Source organism: Orycteropus afer, unplaced genomic scaffold (genome assembly GCF_000298275.1).
Source record: "Orycteropus afer afer isolate SDZICR_OR568_19922 unplaced genomic scaffold, OryAfe1.0 scaffold00175, whole genome shotgun sequence".
Taxonomy (NCBI): Eukaryota; Metazoa; Chordata; class Mammalia; order Tubulidentata; family Orycteropodidae; genus Orycteropus; species Orycteropus afer.
This window is the reverse complement of record NW_006921762.1, coordinates 906,083-923,948: the sequence shown is the minus strand read 5'-3', so window position 1 is coordinate 923,948 and position 17,866 is coordinate 906,083. Positions and strand designations below refer to the sequence as shown.

The following is a 17,866-nucleotide window of genomic DNA, read 5'->3' as shown; positions in this document are numbered from 1 at the left end:
GGTCAAATGGTTGAAGGTTCAAATGCATTCAGAGTTGTATTGGAAAAAAAGGTTGAGCATCTCCTTCTGAAAAACCAGCCAATGAAAACTCTATGGAGCACAGATTTACTCTGACACACCTTGGGTCACCATGAGTCAGAGTCAACTTAAGTGACTGGTAAGGTAATGTATCTTCCTCCAGATATCCACATGGCTAGCTCCTGCTCATGTTTCAGGTCTCAATTCAAACATTATCTGCTCAGCAAGGCCTTTCCTGACCATGAAAGGAGCCTAACCCTTGCCTCCAACATGCCCAGTTACTCTCTGAAACATTACCCTCTGTTATTATTGTCATAGCATGTTTTGGTATCTCAGATAACCGTGTTTAATTATTTGTTGGTTTACATTTTTAATATCTGTCTTCTTGAATTAAAATCCAAGCTCTTTGGAAGTAGATTTATTTCTGTATACTCAGTCTGGCACAGTAAATAGGTGCTCAATAAATATTTATGGACACACTGAGTTGTACTGGGCTCTTAGTGGTTAACCAAATGCATAAGGGCTATGTTTGTCCCACACTGGATTTTTAAAACAGACAGAGACATCCACACTTCACCTGGCTGCCTCCCAATTAACTCTCACTTGAAGCAGGATCCCCTCCAGTCTCATATCATCTTGTCATCCTAGACATTTTTACTCACAGTGGGCTCACCCCTCACTGCAGTACAACCCCAGATCTTTTATGTTGAGAAACAAGCCTTGCTTTTTTTTTTTCTCCATCTTCTTCACTCACCCATTTTCTCCATCTTCTTTACTCACCCAAACACTACTGATATAAAGAGGGATGTTTCCCAGAGGTTGGCATCCCCTGTCACTTCCTCTTATCTTAACTCCACCAGCACCCTACTGCTGGTTCCACCCACAGAGTTGCCCCCCCTAGTCCTATGTGCTTTCCCCTCTTTTTGCAATCACAGTAAGCCTGGTCCCAGGACTTATTTTTAAACTCAATCATGAGCTGTCCAGCTGCTACTTCTGCTGTAACTGGCTGTTAGATGCAGGGACTTTCCTTCAGTGTGTCTACTGCAGAATTGCGGATCCACCATTACTCCCATCAAACCAAAAAAAAAAAAGAAACCTCATTGCCATTGAGTCAATTCCAATTCATAGTGACCCCCATTGGTCTTCCAAGGTGGTGAATCTTTATGGAAGTAGATTGCCCAGTCTTCCTTCCACAGAGTGGCTAGTGGGTTTGAACCACCAACTTTCTGGCTAATAGCCTGATGCCTTAGGCACTATGCTACCAGAGGGCCCTATTACTCCCACCAGGTGCTTTCAATTCACCTGCCCATGTGACGCATCGATTTTCTCTCCCCCTAAGGCACACTCAGTTTCAGTCTTCCAGTCAGGATGCTCCCATGACCACCTTCCCTGGGCCTCTCCTAGACCAGTCTGGAAAGCTTCATTTTCTTGATGTTTGTTTCCTGGTCCTTCCCTTCCTCCTCCTTCCCCTTCCCCCAGTTTGAATTGTGAATAAATCATGTGTTTCCTTGATTCTGCCACATGTTTTCTCCATCCTGAATCAAATCCCCTAAAAAAACCAAAACAAAACAAAAACAACTCACTGCCATTAAATCGTTGACACAGTTTATTTTCTCACCATCTTCTGGTCTGAGTTGCTGACAGGGACAAGGTTTGTTCCTGTAGGTCATGAATGGAGGCCAGTACTTATGCCTGCTTACTAAGCAAGTAACCATTTTCCCCACCCTGTTCTTTTTCAGTGCTCTATTTTTCTAATACTGTATATTTTAATAACTGTGCATTTGTATAACATACCGTGATTGAATAGACTGATGAGTAAATGGATAGATAGATTTTTGGATAAATAAGTAGATACAAAAATAGAAAGAAAGACAACTATTTCCTCATCTAACTCCCTCAATCATCTTTCTTACTTCTTCAAAGTTTCTGAGAGAAAATTGGCAGATACTTTTAAACATATTCCTCATGCAGTTTAGTTGATACCCTAACTCCAAATTTGTAGCCTCCCTTCTGCAAAGGGGGGCCTCATAAGAACTCTAATAATAGCTCAGACCTTGTCTAGAGTCTACTTGGATGTCTTTTTAATCACTTAGTCTCCAAATATCTATCGGCACTGAATGAATCATTATTAGACAAAGTACAACCAGAATGCTCCTTATGAGTCAAAATGGTGAGACTTTGGCTTGCTTACTTTGGACATGTCATCAGAAAGACCAATTGCTAGAAAAGGACATCATGTTTGATAAAGTAGGAGATTGGAGAAAATAAAGAAACCCCTCAGTGAGACTGGTTGACATAATAGCAAAACAATTGGCTCATATATATCAATGATCATGAAGATGATGCAGGACTGGTCAATGTTTCATTCTGTTACATATCACATCTCCATGAACTGGAGCCAACTCCACAGCAACAAACAATAACAACAACTTACTGTATGCCAGGAAGTGGACATACAAAAATGAGAAAAGTAGACAATATCTTAGTTCTCTTAGACATTATAGTCTACTGGGAAACATGGATATTAATTAACTAATCATAAATATGGAGTTTGTGGGTGATACAAATGGTTAAACACTCAGATAAAAGATTGGTGATTCTAACCCACACAGAGGTCCCTCAGAAGACAGGCCTGGCAATGTGCTTCTGAAAGGTCACAACCTTGAAAACTTTATGGAGAAGTTCTGCTTTGTATATAAAGGGTTACCATGAATTGGAATTGTCTTGACAGAAACTAACAACAACAACAATTATATATTCCTGGTGGCACAATGGTTAACTGAATGCACAAAATGTTAACTGAAAAGTTGATGGTTCAAACCCACCCAGTGGCTCTGTGGGAAAAAGACCTGGTCATCTGCTTCCATAAAGATAACAAGCAAGAGAACCCTATGGGGAATTTCTGTTTGTCACATGGGGCCATTGTGAGTTGAAAATTGATTTGGTCTGGCAGCATAGTGGCTAAGGCACTTGACTGTTAACCAGAAGGCTGGTGGTTCAAACCCACCAGCCACTCCTCAGAAGGAAGATGGGGAAATCTACTTCCATAGTGATACTGTCTCAGAAACCCAAGGAGGGGTCGCTATGAGTCAGGTCCGGCTTGACGGCACATAACAACAACAACAAAACAAAAACAACAATATATAGAGATATACAGATATTTCCAAACTGATGAACTCTAATCCCCAAAAGTAAGAAAATTATTATCATAAAGTCAGGAAAGCAGCTATCTCTGTGCGGGGAGAGCTTATGATCAAGAAGAAACACAAGGATGTCCTTGGGGTCCTAGTGATGTCCCACTGCTTGACCTGGAAGGTGGTTATAGGGAACTTGATTTATTATTTGATTAAATCCGATGTTTATGTTTTGTGTGCTCTTCTGTATATATTATTACATTTGACAACTGAAAAAGGGTTTTAACTTTTTATCATTTAATGATAAAGAGAAAGTTGTACATTTTTATGAGCTCATATAACAGGGGCACTGGGCCCGGAAGTGGGAGTCAGGGATATCTTCCTGAAAAAAGGGCATCTAAGTCAAGATTTGAAAATAAAGATATGTTAGGTAGAAGAAACAAAGTGTGGAGAAGTGGGGTATAGTGAAGGGGCATGAGAGAAAGAAGAAAGAGTACAGGACTGGATGGAGCCTAGGTTGCTCAGATAACAGAAAAGAGGCCAGTGTGACTGGACCCCAGAGAGTGACGGGGAGCAGAACTGGAGAGAGCAAGGGTTAGATCATGCAAAGCTTGTGAAGGGTTTCTGTTTGTGTCCTAAAATCAATGAGAAGTGCTTGCAAGTTTTAAGCAGGACAGTGACCAGATATTCATGCTGATGAGATCTCTGACTGAAGTGTAAAGAATGGATTAAAAGAAGGCAAGAGAGGATGTGGGGAGGCTAGTGAGGGGCTCACTTTAATATTAGAGGAGAAAGTTGATAGTAGCTGAGTAAAGTGGTAGTAGATTAGAGATGGAGAAAAACGGGCAGATGTAAGAGACATGACAAGGCAAAGTCAGTAGAATTTGGTGAAGGATTTGTTACATGTCTCCCCTAGAATATACCTTTTTTAAGCCCAGAAGCCTGATCACTGCTGGATAATCAGAACCTAGGAGAGTGCCTGAATCACCTATACCTCTTATCTGAGGACTCTTCAATGTGTTTGCAAAACATGTCATGGAAATGGAAGGGGAGTAATGGGAAGTGCCAAGTATATTTTTAAAAAATATCTGTGCAACAAGGACAAAGAGTTCAGAATCATCTCAAGGATTCCAGTGTTTCTGTCATAGAGTAGGCAAGTAAATGAAGCTGAAAACTGATTAAATGATTGTAAATATGATGAAAGAAGAACACAGCAGATTACTATTGCTATTGGCTGTGAACATGGCAAAGATTATCCAGATAGGCAATGAAAGGGCAAACCAACACCAGTCAAGTAATCTTCATTCAAACAGGTGACATAGGTATCCCCTTTAAATTAACATTACAGGAAGTAGCAGACCAGGAAATTAAGAGTAGCAAATAATTGGTGAACTTTTTGGAAATTTAGGATAAAGTCCATGTTTTTCCTGCCAGATATATATTTTTTAAAGTTTACAGATTTTATTGAAGATGTTTTCTGCAAAAACTACAACATGAAAATATAGTTGTGCCCCAAATATCCCTTCCACATCTCCTGAAGTGCATGTGATCCAATAACAGTCATAGGATGTTATTCAGACAGTTTGCACAAGGAAGGACATCCCATCCTCCCTCCCTGTGGTGAGAAACGGTACAAATGCAAAGGTGAATATGCTCTGTGACTGAGCAAACACCCTTTTTTGTTGATAGTCGATCAGTGAAGGTCTAGGTAAGATCTGCATTTTAATTTAAAGCCCAAAGCCAGGTCAATGATATAAAATAATAAAGGAAAAGCAGAAGGAAAATTATGAACACAAATTATCAAAAAGGCTGAGTATTTTAAAAATTTGTTATTCTTCCCAAAATAATGTATATGCTAGCATGATATGAAATTCTGAAAAGCAAAGAATGTTTTTCAGTGAAGTAAATCTGATACACAAATAACAGAAGGGTGGAAGTGGGCAGAAGAAACCAACATGAATAAGCCTCAATGTGGCATGTTGACATGTGACTGCCAACCTTAAAGAAAGCCACAAAGAGGCTGCAGATCAGCACTAGACTAAAATGAAGATCCTCTCTACCTGACTCATCCTTGATGACTCCAGGGAAAGAGGCCAGGGTAGTAAAAGGGGCTTGCTTATCAATGTTAATGATGGAAGTCTAATGACAAGATGACCTTGTTGCCTGTTAAACAGTTCATGTATGTGGTGGTCAAAAAATAGTGACTCTCTTTTCTAGGGAGTCATCAATTTCCCAGAAGCTTTTAGATCCATGAGATCTTTGTTAAAAATCCCAAATATCTCCATAGTATCTTTCAAAGACCTTTCAATTTCCACAAAGTGCTTAAGGTCAACCAGGTGGACTGGACTGAACATCATATCCAAGAATAAGCCAAATCCCAGACTTATGTCTCTACCAAGGTGATAGTCTCTTCAACTCAGAAGGTGAGACATTTATCAAATGTTCAGAAGGCAGAGATAACCTAACGAGCTGAAATGGAAAGATCACTGCACTGTCAACCAAGAGACATGGTCTTGGATTTACTGCTGATTTGATATAGAATTTCCCTTCTCTGGCTTTAGTTTCCTTGTTAATAAAATGAGGTTGAATTAGATGCTTCCTAAGATTTATCTCCATCACCTGTCTGTCAGTATGTCATACTATGGTGGCTTGTATGTTGATATGATGCTGGAAGCTATGCCACCAATATTTCAAATATCAGCAAGGTCACCCATGGTGGACAAGTTTCAGTGGAGCTTCCAGACTGAAACTGATTAGGAAGAAAGGCCTGTCAATCTACTTATAAAAATCAGTCAATGAAAACCCTATGGATCACAACAGAATATTGTTCTATAGCATGCTGGAGGAGAAAGCCCCTAGGTTGAAAAGCACCTGAAATATACAGTGACCACAACAATGGACTCGACCATACCAACAATCATAAAGGTACCACAGGACATGGCAAGTTTTGTTCTGTTGCACCTGGGGCTGCCATGCCAACTTGACAGTAACTAACAACAACAACAAAGATTTCTCTGAATTCTGTGAGAGAAAAGAGCTGTTACAAAGCCCCTAATGTTCCTGAGACTGGATCAGTATGAATGGAACAGATTGAATATATAGAGAGAGATGATGGAGTCCAAGAAGAATGTGGGAGCAAGATCACGTAAGATTTTGTTGATGAGGGCAGAACATTTGAATTTTATTCTAAGTGTGAGGGAAATCATTGGAGGATTTTTATCAGGGAAAAAATATAGTCTTATTTACATTTTTAATAGATCATTTTAGCTTTTAACTCTACGTAGATCCAAGGCAAAATAAAGTCAGGAACAAGAGTTGAGGGCTTTTGCAGTGATCCAAGTAAGAGTTAGGATTAATAGTAGTAGAGAAAATATTTGAAAAGTAGTCAGCAGCATTTGCTAATCTACTTGTTGGTGGATTGATAAGTGAGGAAAAGAGAGGCATTAACGGTGACTTCTACGTTTTTTAACTTGTTAACTCGGTAGATGTAGTATATCTTTTACTGTGGGGAGATGGGAAAAGGAATAAGTTTAGCACATCAATGAATGAAGAGTTATGTTTTGAATGCATTACCTTTGAAGAGTATATTAAATCAAAGTAGACATGTTAGGCCGGCAGTGGGTTCTCTAATTTGGACTCCAGAGACATATCAGAGTTGCATTTGGAAACCATTGGTGTGCAAGAGGTATGAAGTCACCTGAGGCAAAAGTGAGACTAGAGATGAGAAAGAAGCCCATAAGTGAATTCTAGAACACCCTCTTTTTAGAAATTATGTACATAAACAGAAGCCAGCAGATGACTGTCCTTTGAGATAGAAGGAAAATCTGAGAAACTCATGTCACCAAAGCCAAGAGAAGACAGGGGTTTAAAGAAAGAAATAATTATCCAATGATGCTGAGAGGTCAAGTACAAAAGTAACAGAAAAATGACCATGAGATCTAGCAACATGAGAGTCACTGATGACATTGCCAACAGCAGTCTCTCTGGAGTGATGAGAATGGAAATGAGAATTGGGAAGAGGGTCACTTTCATTGATTCCAGTAAGTTTTTCTATAGATGAAGGCTGAGAAATGAGGTGGAAACCAGAAGAAGTCAAAAGAAGCTTTCACTTTTTTAAAAAAAGGTAGGAGCTATCAGAACACATTTAGATACCTACAGGAAAATGAAGTAGTGAGGAGAAACTGAAGATTCAAGAGACAGGAGAGGTAATAATTGCAGGTACAAAGTCTTTAGGAAGCACAAAGATGAAGACAAGGAAGAGTTGGCCTTTGTGAGAAGCAGGGATTTGGTACCCATGAATATGGAGTGAAGACCAAGTCTCTTAGGCAGTGACAGTCAGAGAGTGAGGTCAGTGGCAAGAAATGAGGGATTGCTCATCTGTAAAATACAAGATCAAGTCATCAACTGAGAATAAATTAAGTCCTTAGAGAAAGGAGATATAAAATTCTCATTTCAGAGAGTGGGGAAGTAAACTTCTAAGGGAAATGTAGTGAGATTGTCAGAGTTTTATGAGATATATGGTCATAGCTGTAAAGTGGCAGCAGTCAGTATAACTTTCTATTTTTCCCCAGCAATTACGGCTGATCAGATTCAAGTAAGGATAGGCTAGAAGTTTGAGTTTAAACAGGGGAGAGTTTTGCCAGGTAAGTACAGGAAAAGATGTCCAGAGAGATAAGAGTTTTTGCAAGAGATTAACGACAATGATGGATCATAGAATCTGAGCCTGATGAGTGAGGATGAGTAAGGTAATGGATAGTAAGAGAAAGAGGCAGGATCAGGGGCTTGGAGCCTTTAATGCTATTGTGTAGTTGCTGGAGTTGGAGTACTAGAGTCAAAAGAAAAAGAGTGGCCAGAGTGAGGAAGCTTAAAATCAGGATTTTAGAGGAGGTGCCCATTAATGATCCTGTCAAGATCTAGCATAGGATCATGACAGTGGTTGTGTCCTCTGATGTTGGCAATACAATATGAGACACCCATCCCCTGCTTTCCTGACTTTGTGTATCATCTGTGTTTATAGGTGACCAAAGAGATGGTCTTCTAACTCATGATTTAAGGAATTTTGCAGAAACTCAGTAGCTGTTGAGTAGACTGACTTGTGGAGACCCCACATGTGTCAGAATAGAACTGTGCTCCATAGGATTTTCAACTGCTGATTTTTCAAAAGTAGATCACCATGTCTTTCTTCTGAGGTGTCTCTGGGTGGACTTGAACCTCCAAACTTTCATTTAGCAGCCAACCACATTAACTGTTTGCACCACCCAGAGACTCCTATATAAGCTCCATTGCCCAAAATATCCCTATTGAGGCCTGCAACTGGTTTCTGGTATTCTGCTATTAAAGTTTCCATCACACCTTTCTTTCTGCGTTCCATAAGTGCCATCCTATTGCTCATTAATTTATTATTAATCATTTATACATGGGTGTGATTGAGTAGCTCAGAGCTTTTAAAGAGAGATAGTAGCTAGCTGTAATAAATTTTAATAGACTGGGATATGGCTTTGGAGGACACATCTGAATATGGAAGTCTGCAAAGGAGGAAGAGAGTTAGAAAATAAATATTTGTTGGGCAACTACTCTGTGCCAAGCTCTACTCTAAGTAATACCATTTGGTGTTCACAAATGGTATCTTTGAGGAGCTATTATTTCCTCCTATTTATAGAACAGCAGAACATCTGAGAAAATGTCTGTTACAAGTCCAAGCCCCATAGCCAAGGAACAATGAAACCAAAGTTGCAGAACTGCAGTCTGAGAGAAATGTTTGGGTTGGAGAGAAAGACATTCAAAAGGAGCAGTGGAAGGGCTTGAGGGACATCTTGGCCAACCTCTCAGTTCTAGTTCCCCAGTCCTCAGATTGTGTGTGTGGCTGCCTTTTACTCTCCTTAGGAGGATGAGATTTTTCCTGCCTTTCTTCCATTTTCTTTTCCCTAAATGATAATTTGAATTTTCATTAGGTGCTTAGCAGCAGTATAAATACTCCCATCTGAATTGCTGACACACAAATCAATAGGGAAGCACTTTCCCAGAGTGGAGTCCCTGGCATGGAAGCCTCCACTCCGATCCTCTTTCCAGAAGAGGTATTGGGTAAACAGAAAGGACAATTTCTTTAAATAAGCCACAGTCAAAGGAAACAGAGTGAGCATATTCTAAATATCTGGTTTCAGGGCTTTTTTCCCTTTTTTTCTTTCTCTAGCCCTCATTCTCATGAAACAATTTCACCTATGACCTCTCTATTATCAATGAGAGTGGTGTTTTTTTTTTTTTTTTTTTTTATGGAAGGAAATAAAGAAAGCAGTATGGATAGGTGAGGAATTGGCCTCATATTTCAAAATAAGAAAAGAACAGTGCCTCCACCACCACCACTAATGTTCTCTGAGAAATGAAGGCGCTGGAGGTTCTGTAGGTCCCAGTCACCCATCACCAATATCTGGCTTGGAGATCCTGCAGTAACAGATGTGGATAACACTAAAGAACATCTCAATAGTAATACAATCTTGTTGAACTCTGCTTTTAATTATATAATGAAAAAGGCAACATATATATTTACGTATGTTGCATGCTACAACATAGCATAATATTTCATACCTAAAACAGTTGGCAATTCTCCCTGAGAGTATCCTGAAAGGAAGGCCCAGGCCACAATCTCCTTCAGTATCTTATCCCACCATCCTTGTCCCCTCCTACCATGACCCAATGCTCTTGCATACCAGCCACATCGTGTTTCTATTACCTACAGACATGCTTTTTATATGACTCTAAACCTTTATATAGGAGCTCTGGTAGCATAGTGCCTAAGGCATTTGACTGCCAACCAGAAGGCTGGCAGTTCAAACTCACCAGCCACTCCTCAGAAGAAGGTTGGGCAATCTACTTCCATAGTGATACTGCCTCAGAAACCCAAGGAAGGGTCACAGTGAGTTAGATTCAACTCAAGGGCAGTGCATTTGTTTTTCTGGAGTTTTTAAGCCTTTATATATTCTGTTCCTTCTACCAAGAATGTCCCTTTTCTCTTCCCTGACTGGCAAACCTCTATGATTCCCTTAACACATAATCTGTGTGACTTCTCCTCTGTGGAACTTAACTAAGCAGAGTAAGTCACTCCTCCCCAAGTCCCCTTCCTCCCATGCAGTTGGTTCCTAGACTTTATTATTTCATTGTGGTGTAGTAAAATACCTGGTATGGCTTTTCTAGCCAAAAGTCTTTGTAAACTCCATGGTGGAATTTGCCATGAGCAACGAGTAGTTCCTGATTCTTAAAGTTATCCACCTGGGGTATTTCTGTTGGGAGCAGCACAAAGTAATCTTCTGCAGTTTTCTCTCTTTCAGGTATACAGAATTCTGGTGTTGGGATTGGTTAGCTTGGCCACTCTGCCAGACTCAAAATGACCCCTCCTAGAGGCAGAAGAAATCTCTCACTGCCAGCTGGGAGACATGAGAGACATGCATTGCTGAGAAAGAGACTGAGAGAGACTGTTGGCTGAGAGATGGTGGGCTGAGAGAGATTGAGCGTGTTCTTGAACTTGAATTGTAGTCTGTTGCTTCCCTAATAAACCCCATAATCTGTGAGTTCTGTGTGGCCACTGCAACAAATTATTGAACCCAGCAGAGAGGTAATGGGTGCTGCAGGAGAAACGCTTGGTGCAAGGGTTGGTGAAAGGGCTGGAGGGAGGCAGCATGTCTGGCTTCACAGGGATAGACCTTGAGCTACTGATGGTGATTCTGTCTTCCTCTTGTGGGGTTAGAGGAGGTCAGAAAATGCAGCCTCCTTGTCCCCTTGGCATTCATTATGCAGTGAGTTAGTTACCTCTATTTGTGGCTTCTCCTTCACCCTCACCAGGCTGGAAGATCCTCAAAGACAGAAAGCCACATCTCACTCAACTCCACAGCTAGGCATTAGCAAAATGCCTGGCACAGAGTAGGTCTTTTGTAACAGCTTGTTGAAATACAGAATTCTGGATAAAGACACATTCATTCATTGACTCAACCAATATTTATTGAATACTGACAGTGTTCTAGGCTGGGAATGGAACTGTGAATAAGACTTTAGATAAAGTCACTATTCTCATAGAGTTTACATTCGAGTAGGAGGAGACAGACAATAAAGAAATCAAATAAATATATACTATGTCAACTGGTGATAAATGTGATGAACAAAAATAATGTGGTTGAGTGGCATAGAGAGCTATTTTAGAGAAGATTATTAGGGTGGCTTTTTTTGTTTTTTTCTGAGGAGATAATATTTGAAGTTATTAACCTTCTGGATACAGGCTTTGTGTCCTTTGGCAAGTGATGAAATTAGGTGGGAGCTGTTTCTTGCTTAGTAGCTGGGATAGGTGACACAAGTTTCCAAGACGGCTAACTTCCAAGATGGCCAACAGGGGGAAACAGGGAAGCCAATGCTATCTGACCCCAGAAAACTTGGCCTCTATAGCACTCAACACTAATATATTGAGGGAACGATCTCATTATAGACATGAGAGGACATGAGAGGCCTGGTGGACAAGCCTGTAAAGGACACCCCAAGCCCTGTCCTCCACCCCCAGAGATGCTGCAGCGCCCACAGGAGCTGATTCTGTGTTTTAGGATTTGGGCAGTTAGGCCTTCTTGATCTTTGTGATTTCAATCACCAGCCTAATCACAAAAGCAGCTGCAGATGATTAAACTGAAAGGTCCAAGAGGAGTATGGTTGTGATTTCAATCCTGTCACCTTACTAGTTGTGCCATCTTGACCAAATCACTGAAAGTCTATAGTAATCCTCCAATCTGTAAAATAGGAGTAATTAATATTGGTCATTTTGTCTATCTTCACAAATGGTATGTAGATCAAGTGCAATATATTTAATAGTGCCATGGGAAGTATGAAGCACAACAAAAATGTAAGAAATTATCATTACTCAGGGAAGGTAGTCAACATTTATTAAGTGCCTATAAACTGCCAGGAAACATATATACATATATGGAGGTCTGTTCCCATAAAGATTAACCTATCCATAACCAAACCCATTGCCATGGAATCAACTCTGACTCATAGTGATCCTATAATACAGAGTAGAACTGCTCCACTGAAATGTATAAGGCTGTAATCTTTACGGAGATACACTGCCACATCTTTCTCCCCCAGAGCAGTTGGGTTCAAACTGCTGACTTTTCAGTTAGCAGCTGAGGGCTTACCCACACTGCACTAGCAGGGCTCCTGTAGGGTTTGAGTCAGAACAGACTTAATGGCAATGATATATGTGTGTGTGTGTGTGTGTGTATACATATACATATATATACATATTCAAAACAAAACACTGCCTGATCCTATGTCATCTTCATGTTTATTGAATCCATTGTTGTGGCTATTACATAAATCCACCTCATTGATCCATCTTACTGAGGATTTCCCTCATTTAGGAAATGTAGGCTCAGAGAGGCTAAGTGACTCCACCAAGGGCTCACTACCAGGAAGAACCAAGACCCAAGCTCAGGTCCATCCACATATTGTCTCCCTCTCATTCTGTCCTCCTGGCTGTCACCCCACCCAGAGCTGTGATTCGGCTTCCCCAGATGGTCCTGCTCAGCATGATGCAAGAACTAAACACTAGCCTCTAATCAAGCCTGCATCGAGTGCTCAGGCCTCGCCTGCCCCCATGCTTCTATTCTGGGATGAGCCTGCCTCTTGGCTGGTTTGCGGTTGTGTCTGGCACATTGTGGGTAGCTCCAAAGCACTGAAGAGCCCACCCACTCCTTTTGCTCCATCTTTGACTATAGAGCAGGGATAAGCTTGGTTATCATTGAGTTGCTCTCTCCTAGATCTAACACTACCTGCCTCCCCTTTGATCTTCCCTTTGGCTACTGCTGGTTTTCAATTACCAATACATTCATAGCTGAAGAAGAAACCTCAACAGGAACAAATTGGGCTTCCCTGCATCTGCTTTCCAAGCCCCTACCCAGCTGGACCAATCATTTGAGAATCCATTACAGGAATTTCATTTTGCATGATAGCAGATCAGAGTGAAAAGAAGTGTCCCGCAAGTGAATAGGTAGTTACAACTGTGGCCCAGATGATCTCCAAAGTGGATAAGCCACAAAGCACACTAGTCTTTTGTGCATAGATGAGCATTGACACTACCTTGTGAGATTAGATGAAGGAAAATGCATTTAAGAAAACTCACTTCCTTTGTAAGTGGATTCTTTTCTCATCCTGAAGCAGTCAGGTGAGGCTTTGTTGAAAAAAAAACAAGAATGACTCCCCTAAGGAGATAGGGGAGGAAATGATGGTACCAAGCCTCTGTGTGAAACCATGATTGGCATGGTCTCATTTTAAAACCAACTTTCATGATTCAAACCAAGCTTGTGAGGACTATAATTCTCCAGTGTTTTGCATCCCTCTCTGGCAATGGGGAACCTGGAAGGTTTCTGAGTAATGTTCAAAGGCAGTTTCATAACTAAGTGCATAGAGACCCTGGATTCAAATCCTGGTCATTTACCGTATGTCTTAGACAATATATGAAATTTCTCTGGGCCTTAGTTTTTTTCATCTATAAAATGAGGATCATAATAGCACCTCCCTCCAAAGGTGGTCATATAGCTTAAATTAGTTTCTTATATGTGAAGTTAGATCATTGCCTGACAATAGTTTCTGTCCTGTTGGTTTTAGTTATTATTTTGCTAATGAAAAATAGATGAATTATTTTTTGATCCAAATGGTGATTTATGAACCCAGGAGATTCTAAACATCCTTAAAGTTGACTCAGGTTAAAGGGGCAGAGATCAAAGGTTTCTAGAGGGTTTAACAAAGGTCTCAGGTAACCACACCCCACAGTTCCTCTCTCTTCATTGGCAGGGTCTGATCAGGGATTTGCTGAGCCTGGCTGTGGAGTGAGAAGCAGAACTTTAGAAATGGAAAAGTTCTTTTCCCTTCCTAGCAGCCTCTAATCACTGGTGAATAATTCCTTTAGTAACATTTGACCTAAGGAACAGCCCTTGAAAAGGGCTAAGTGTTTCAGGGAGCAAGAGCCTGGTCTCCTTCCCAGGTTTCCCATTATCCCAATATTACAGGCTTGTCAGGTGAAGTCTCTCGAACCGTCTGTGAAACATGGTTGCCAGAGGCCCACAGGACCCGACCACAAGAGCATGAAAGTGATGGAATAAAGAGTGTATAGGGAGAGGTCTACATTGTTCTCTGATCTCCTGGGCCTCCAGTCATCAAGAAGAAGTGGGGCTGGGATGCTGGAGGAGACCGCTGTTGGGTGCGAGTTGAAATGTGCCAGCCAAGGAAGCTGGGGCAGGACCTCTCTGGAAGCTTTATTACCTTTCCTTCCTCTGAGCACAGGAGACACTCTAGTCTCAAGGATGGCTGCCTGAGTCTTTCATTCTCACTAAATTAAGCTGATAAAATACAAATGAAAAAAGAGGTGGGATGGGGGAGGGGTGGCATTCTCTTACTTTGCATTTTAATAACTCTTGTGCTGAGCCTCAGACCATTTTTAATAAGAGATTGACTGACAGTGGTGCTCTTTCCCACCCTCCACTCAGTGCCTATCAGGATCCAGATCAGCAGCATAACCATCCTCTCTTCCAGAACATTCCTCCTAGTCCTTGTCTAGGGCAGAAGGTGATCTGGGAATGAAATCTATGTCTCTGGCATGATGTGCTGATCTCTTGAGGGTTAAGTATAGAACATCATCCTTAGTTACTCAAAAACACATAGCCAGGAACACTGCCCCAAGAGGGCTCCCTTGCTGTGTCTGATCTTCTTGGGGAGCGAGTTAGGATGGTGCAGACATGCCTTCATGCTCCAGGGCAACTCCATGTAGATAAGAGCTATCTTATTTGGTCAGCCAGACTTCCCCTGAGCTGGCTCCCCTACCTCTGGCCCAAGACCATTGCAGTTCCCCAGAGAGCTGGTGTCAGGAGGTGCAAGGAGGACAAGATTCAAGTCCACTGGTTTTCTAAATGCAGTGGCTTCTGCAGTCAGTCTCAGGCCACATAGGGCCCACTCCAGCCTTTGGGGACTGTATATGTCAAAGGCAGCCATTTGATCCCTAACCTCCACCCCCAACATACATCCCTTCTGCCGTAGATATTTCCATCAATAGAGAACTATATTGATTAACAACCCTCTAACTGCTAAGAAGTATTAAGAGCTTTCATGTAGAAAATGATGTCTCATTTAACACACACAGCAATTTGGAAAGGTAGAAACTACAGGGAATCTGAGGCTCAGAGAAGTTAAGTGACTTCCTCAAGACCACACAGCTAGTAAAGGGCAGAGACAGAACACAAGCCCTTATTTAGCAGGGTTTCACCAAGTGTTTTATTTCTGCTGGCATAAGCAGTAAAACCAGTTGCTGTTGAGTCAATTCTGATTCATAGTAACCTCATGTGTGCAGAGTAGAACTTCGCTCCACAGGGTTTTCAGTGGCTAATTTTTTCGGTAGTACATTGCCAGGCCTTTCTTCCATGGCATTTGGGTGGAACTCAATCCTCCAATCTTTTTGTTAGCAGCCAAGTATATCAACTGCACCACCCAGTAAGTGGCAGAGCCAGGATTCAAACCCTTATTTGGCAGGGTTTCACTGAATGTTTCTTGCCTGCCTAGCATGAGTAGTAAGGGCATGCAAGTGAGAGGAGACACATAGGCTGTGGACTGGTCAACCCAGGCTTTGCATCACATTGCTGATATCCCATGTGGATGTATGAAGAGCAGAAACCTGGCAGCTTCTAAGCCAGATGAAAAGCCAACTTTCCCCAATTTTTTGTTGTATTTAAAGCCAGACTCCTGACTGTTTGAAGCTGCTTGATTTTGGCAATGTTTTTTTTCCTTTTTCTCTTTCTCCTTATTGCTTTTAAACAGCCTTCAGAGATAAGGGGAGTGCATCATTGCTGGATGTCTCACTTGTAGGTGCTCAGAAGACCTTCTGCCTCTCCCACCCATGGCGGGCTGGTGCCAAGGCTGTGCAGCTGGGCCCCATGCAAGCATGTGGGTGTATGGGTACCTGGTTGCTCTCAGTGGGAAAAAGGCACAAAGCCCTAAATTGATCTGCACCTAAAATATAGATACAGATGAAGTCTTTTGCTTTTATAGTGAGTTTCACCAGCATTAAACTTCATTTATATCTCTATAAATATATACGGCTTTGAATGGGAGACTTTATGGCTGGATTTATAAGTTCCCATCTATCTGTAACCCAGATGGGGTCACAGTGAGGAGACAGCCCCTTTATAGAGACAGCCTTGGCCTCTGCCCTTTTCAACATCACTGTTTATGGGCCCCTCATTTAGTATTCAGGACCCTGTCCCTTCCGACGAGCCAGCCACCCTTGCCTCCTCGAACAGGAACAGACACGGGCTTCCTGGCCTGGCACTATCCTCCCTTCTGCATGTGCCCTTTCACCTCTGTTCACAGCTGGTCAGGCTGTGGGAGGAACGGGGAGGGAGCATGGGGCTGTCAGCTGACTTCCTCTCCACACCTATCCCTTGGTCCTGGCACCACTGCTGACCTTGGTATTGACATACTCACAGGAGACATCAGGAGGCACTTAAACAGGAGAGGCTGGCAAAACCTGACTTATTAGGGTATATGTTTAACAGAAATCCATTTAGATAAACAGACCATCTACAGAAACGCCGGCGCTCAATGGCTACAGGGTTTACAGTACTTCCTAAGGCAGACAGCAGCTTTCTCCCGATGTACTAGCAGAGATAAATTCAAAGTAATCTATATAAACTTAAGCTTTTGAAATTGTACACCATCAAAAAACTCAAACAATTACTCTAGTCCAGCCAGGAGGTGGCTGTTAGATGTTCTTCTTACAGAAAATATAATTATAAAGGAAGGAAAAATGTTTCATAAATGAAACTCAGAATAGCAGAAGAACCTCAAAGGAGGGGAAGGTGAATGAAAAGGAATCCAAAGGTTCCTAGTCCCCAGCTGGGTGTGGAATTGGGCTCAAAAACCTGGTGTCTCCTTAAGGCTCAAATTAATTTCAGTCTGGTACCATTTCTAGGTAATTAATTTGTGAGAGGCATCTTTCAGATATTTTAAAATATCAGCTTGTTGGGCTTTTGGTGCTAAAGGAATAGAAAAAAAAAAAGCTAAACACATGCTCTTAAAACCAAGGTGATGTAAAACAAGGGCCAGCCCAGCCCATTAGCACTTGAGGGGAATATAAAATCCAGGTCAGCCCAGATAATTGTTTGCTTGTTAAAATGCCAAGTACCCCAGACTACATCTAGTCTCCAGGCCACATTAAACAGCAAATGGCACAGGTCAATCCAGGTTCAACAATCATTCACAGAGGACATGTTTCTGGCCAGGCACTGTCCTGGACACTTTGAACTTGTGCCTCATTTAATTCTCAAGAAACTCCTAAAGAGGACATGGGGGCATTGGTGGCTCAGTGGTAGAATTCTTGCCTTCCATGCAGGAGACATGGGTTCGATTCCCAGACAATGCTCCTCGTAAGCAGTCAGCACCTGTGGAGGTATGTATGTTACCGTGATACAAATTTATCTTAGAAAGTACAGCTAGAATGCTCTTAGGAATGGTGGTGGCAAGACTTCATCTCTTGTCGTTTGGACATGTTATCAGGAAGGACCAGTCTCTGGACAAGCACATCATGCTTGGTAATGTAGAGGGTCAATAAAAAAGAAGACTCTCAACCAACAAGATGGATCAACATAGTGGCTGCAACAATGGGCTCCAGCATAGTAATGATTGTGAGGATGCCA

General features: G+C 41.7%; 1 non-coding gene across 1 annotated transcript; it reads left to right on the top strand.

Moving 5' to 3' along the window:
- The first annotated feature begins 17,521 nt into the window (after window positions 1-17,521).
- On the top strand, window positions 17,522-17,592 carry TRNAG-UCC. Its single transcript has one exon. It is a non-coding gene; the product is annotated as a tRNA-Gly (tRNA).
- Window positions 17,593-17,866: the final 274 nt, after the last annotated feature.